We start from the raw sequence: 5,922 nt of genomic DNA, 5'->3' as shown, positions 1-5,922 counted from the left end.
ACTCTCCTGGTGCAATCATCTGCCTTCCTGTCGGTGACATTTCATATTTTCCATCCTCCACTTTGCCCGAGTCATGTTTCTAATGACAACAGCAAACAGCAAAAAAATAGACATGTAACTAAACAAGTCAATTGTCTGGCTCCTCGTGTTTTGGGAATAAAAAAAATAGAACAGAGAACCGCCAGACAAGCCAACTACCTGCTTGGGGGAAAAGCAAAACTCTCTCTGTCTGTCTCTGTCTCTCCTCTACCCTCCCTCTCTCTCTCTACAGCTCCACCAATTCCCCTTTCGTTCCAAAATGAAGACAGATGTGTAATAAAAGATGTGGCCATGTTGATTTACGATGCTTTCCCGTTCCACAGAGGAACTGATGTGAAGTTTAACTTTATGTTAGAAGCAAATTGCGTGGCTGAGCAAATGTTCCTCATTGCGCTGAATCTGGTTTTTCCTTGGATTTTTTTTTTGTTTGTTGTTGTTGTTTTTTGTGGGTTTTTTTTTTTTTTTTGGTTTTGTTTTGTTTTGTTTCAAATCGTGATCTGTATGTGTACGTGTTCTCATGTGGACAGGCTGGTGGCCTCTGCATTAAACCTCCTGCTCTCTCTCTCTCTCTCTCTCTCTCTCTCTCTCCATATAATTATATATATACACGCACACACACACATACATATATATACATATATATATATATATATATATATAGATGTGTGTGTGTGTGTGTGTGTGTGTGTGTGTGTGTGTGTGTATTACGTATATATATATATATATATATATATATATATATATGGATAGATACATAATGTATACATAATATATATATATATATATATATATATATATATACAGAGAGAGAGAGAGAGAGAGAGAGAGAGAGAGAGATGTATGTATATATGTATGTATGTATATTATGTATGTACGTATTTATGTATATATATATATATATATATATATATATATATATGTATATATATTATGTATGTATGTACTTATGTATCTATCAATATATATATATATATATATATATATATATATATACATACATCATATACATCATCAGATCCTGTGGCAGCTTCTTGCACAGTCTCACTTGCCAGGATTTCCTGGCGATGCTGAATGTAGCGATTCTAACACTGTAACAGTCTGATCGCCTGTCTCCCTGTTGAAGGCCAGGGTAGTGCCATTCCCCATCAACTGCTGAAAACATGTCGCAAACAAACAAGCAAAATGCCAAACAAGCATCCAACGAAAGAAAAAAAAAAACGTAAGGAAGACCGCATCAAATTATAAATCCCCGCCCCGACAAAAATAAAAGCAAGACAGAAGAAAAGCCCCAGGCCCAATTATCGCTCGTATCTGAGAACAGCGATGAACTCGTCCAGAATATGCCTCTGGCGTTGAACCAGTTTGTCCTTTTTTTTTTTTTTCCCAGCACCAAGGATTAGATATCTATTTGAATTAACTGATGCCCGTGTTTTCATATATAGATACACACACTCACACTCACCCCCCCCCCCCCTTCCCCCTCCCCCCACCCCCAACCACACACACACACACACACAGAAGATCCCATTCACGCAACGATAGTAAAGCTTAATCTTAAAAGCTCCAACATCATACCCTGTATAACAGGGTCTACCTTTAATTAATGCACGGCTGTGAAGGACCCAGTAGAAACCTCACTTACAATTCCAGGCCGCCAGTTAAAACCTACAGCGCCCAATTATCAAGTACATTGGCAACAAACATGTGAACAATTCTCTTTTGTTTGTGTGTGTAGAGTGGGGGGCGGGGGGTGCGGGGGCGGGGGCGGGGGGGGTGATAAAACAGTATAGGTAAATGGATCAGATTGGAATGGAACAAGAAAGGAGGGAAAGAGGAAAGGTAGCTGAGATATTGGCGTGGGTGGAGGAGGAGGAGAAGAAGAGCAGCAACAACAGAATAAAAAGACAACAACAACAACAACAACAACAACAACACAACAATAACAACAACAACAACACAACAACAACAAAAGTAGCAACAGCAGCAGCAACAACAACAACTAACACAACAGCACCACCAAGAACAATAACAACAAACACAACAACAACAACAGCAACAACGACAACATCAACAATGACAACAATAACAACAAACAACAACAACAATAACAACAAACACAACAGCAACAAACGCAACAGCAGCAACAACAACAACAACAACAAAAAACACAACAATAACAACAACATTAACAAACACAACAACAGCAACAACAACAACAACACACACCACCACCACAACAAACACCACCACCACCACAACAACAATACAACAACAATAAAAACAAACACAACAACAACAACAACAAACACAACAACAACAACAATAAAAATAAACACAACAACAAACACAACAACAACAACAAACACAACAACAACAATAAAAACAAACACAACAACAGCAACAAACACAACAACAACAACAACAAGCAAACAAACGACAAAATGAGAGAAAAAAGAAAAAAACAGAAGAAAAGACACGACCCCTTGGCAAACCCTGAAAACTCATCCTAAAAAATCCAGGATAAAGGAAGTGTCTGGGAGACCTCTGAAGGGATCCCTCCACCTCACAGCCAGTCCTCTGGCCTGCTGCTGTCTGATTCTGGAATAACCAGCCCCCACCCCCCCCGCCCCCACCTTCCCCCCGCCCCTGCCCCTCCCTCCACCCCCTACCCCCACCTCCCACCTGTCCTTTTGCCCTGGGGCTGTAATCCAGCGACCAGCCTGCCCATGCCGTTACATTCAAAGTCACCACCATCCTCACACGGTTCGAAAAGGATCTAAGACCAGTCCTCTCGGTACCGATGTAAGTACCATTGATGCCACTCACTTCACCCGCTCTGGCGATTTTTTCTTTTTCTTTTTTGTTCTTGTCTGCAAGGAGTAAAGATTAAAAGAATAAAGTAAAAAAAAAAAAAAAGTCTCATTGCCTTTAACGGAAACGAGGACAGTAAATTCATGTTAACATACAATGTCGGCATACTAAGGCGGGGGGCACAACTCTTTCCTTCCTGAGTGAGTTGCGGGTATTATCAGAAACGGTTATGTCAAAGAGATATGCAGACGGCATCACAAAGTTGTCTTAAATTTTGTCTTTTTTTTATTTATTTTTTTTAACTCTCTCCATACGAACGGCGAAAGAGACGACGTTAACAGCGTTTCATCCCAATTACCATCATCAAAATATTGCAAGCAGACGGCTCTTATACTGAAGAGGTGAATGTTGACAAAGAATACCACAGTTCTGACGACGGAAGCTACAGGTTGGGTCATTGAGACACCCACTGGACATCCGAGGGGTCTGTGTAGAGGAGAAGAGAGGACTGGCCGTACTGAGTGAGTTAACCTGTTTTCGTGGCTCTGACAAAACCGTCATATTATGGGTGCTGAGCTAATGGCAGGGTTTTGGGGATATTATCAGCGGGGAGTTGTCACTTGCTGGAACTGTTGTGGCGGCCTCAACTTTGGCTGCCAAGTTCATTATGTGCTGGCTGTATGTCTGAGTAGGCAGTAAATGACAGGCGCAATAGCCGAGTGGTTAAAGCGTTGAACTTTGATTCCGAGGGTCCCGGGTTCGAATCTTCGTAACGGCGCCTGGTGGGTAAAGGGTGAAGATTTTTCCGATCTCCCAGGTCTACAAATGTGCAGACCTGCTAGTGCCTGAACCCCCTTGTTGTGTATACGCACGCAGAAGATCAAATACGCACGTTGAAGACCCTGTAATCCATGTCAGCGTTCGGTGGGTTATGGAAACAAGAACATACCCAGCATGCACACCCCTGGAAATGATTATGGCTACCTACATGTCGGGGTAAATAAACAAAAGGGTCATACGCGTAAAATGTTACATGTCTGTTTAATTGTGTATCTGTGTGTGACTGAAACCCGATTGAATGACACAGGAAACGAATGATGAGCGCCCAATGGCAGCCGTCAGTCGGCTCTACCCAGGTAGGCAGCCTGTTGTGTAAATGACCCTGTGTTTGTAAAACGCTCAGAGCTTGTTCTCCGACCGAGGATAGGCGCTATATATAAGTATCCACATCACCATCATTCAGCAAGTCTTACGAAACACTGTACTCTTCAATGTGGGGAGAAACCTGACCTGTATCCATGGTTCTGGGAGGCAAGTGTGCTACCAACTGTGGACAATAAACAGTAATATAGCTGTTTTGCTTGTTTGTATTTCAGTCTCTTGTTTTCCGTTTGCAATGTGGGTGTATTCTTAGAGTATATAACATGTATTTGTATTTGTATTTCTTTTTATCACAACAGATTTCTCTGTGTGAAATTCGGGCTGCTCTCCCCAGGGAGAGCGCGTCGCTGCACTACAGCGCCACCCTTTTTTTTCGTGCAGTTTATTTGTTTTTTGTTTTTTTTTCCGATCAACACAAGACGTTCCCGTGCGCGCACAAACTAAAACAAAGACACACACACACACACACACACACACACACACACACACACACACACACACACACACACAATGATGCTGACAAAGTGGTGGTGCCACCGGAACTAAAGTCAATCTTGGAAAGCGCAAAGAAGGGGAAACAAAAAGAAGAAGAAAACAAGAAAGAGAGACAGAGAAAGAAAGAGAGAGAGACAGCGAGAGAGAGACAGCGAGAGAGAGAGAGAAAGAGACAGAGAAAGAGACAGAGAGAAAGAGACAGAGAAAGAGACAGAGAGAAAGATACACACACACACACACACACACACACACACACACACACACACACACACAGAGAAAGAGACACAGAGAGAGAAAGAGACACAGAGAGAGAGACACAGAGACAGATAGACCGACAGAGAGAAAGAGACAGAGACATAGAGAGACAGAGACATAGAGAGACAGACAGGCAGATAGAGAGAAAGAGAGAGAGAGAGAAAGAGAGAGAGAAAGAGACAGAGACACACACAGAGAGAGAAAGAGACACAGAGAGAGAGAGAAAGAAACAGGGACAGAGACAGATAGAGACACAGAGACAGAAAGACAGAGAGAGAGAGAGAGAGAGAGAGAGAGAGAGAAGAAAAGAAAGAAAGAAAGAAAGAAAGAAAGAAAGAAAGAAAGAAAATCCTCCGGTCTCACTTTCATTCCTCCTCCTTCCCTCATCGATCGCTACCAATTATTCCTCTGAGGAAAGGTGGCGGGCCTCCAGACACGATGTCAAAATCAGATTTCAATGCAGATCTTCATGAGACCAGGGCGGGGTTGGTGTTCCGTGGAGGTGGGAGGTCTGGGGGTGGATGGGAGGGGGTGAGGGGTGGGAGGTGGTCGCCGAAGAAGTGGTGTTGGGGGGGTTGGGGGGCGTTGTGGGGGTTGTGGGGGGGGGGGGGGGGGGAGAAAACCGAGAACAGGAGGAGAGGGAGGAGATTACGGGAGGGAGTGGGGTGGTTGTGGGTGGGGGGAAGGGGGTGGGAGGTGGGGGGTGGTACGTAATTCTGATGAAGGAGACAGACGTTGAGCAAAATGGCGCAATGCTAAAAAAAAAAAAAAAAAAAAAAAAAAAAAAGCGTGACCCTGGCTGTGTCCACAAGGCGGGGGAAACGTCATTCTCCAATGCACGGACACGCCAAGCTCTCACGACAATGATGACTTTACCGGTCTTGACAAATAGCAATGATGATCATGGTGATGGTGGTGGTGGTGGTGGTGAAGATGATGATGATGATGACGATGATGATGATGATGATCATGGTGATGATGACGGTGATGATGATGGTGATGATGATGATGATGATGATGATGATCTTCTTCTTCTTCTTCCTCGTTCGCCTCCCATTAGATGAGCAGCCCGGTGTCCTCGATGAAGGCTGCCGTCCGTCGCAGCTCCTCCAGGGTGCCGTACAGTTTGGCTTCCACTGCTGTCGGTGTTGGCCAGTACTT

This window comes from Babylonia areolata, chromosome 19 (assembly GCF_041734735.1).
Source record: "Babylonia areolata isolate BAREFJ2019XMU chromosome 19, ASM4173473v1, whole genome shotgun sequence".
NCBI classification, from domain to species: Eukaryota; Metazoa; Mollusca; class Gastropoda; order Neogastropoda; family Buccinidae; genus Babylonia; species Babylonia areolata.
Note: the sequence above shows the minus strand (reverse complement) of the source record.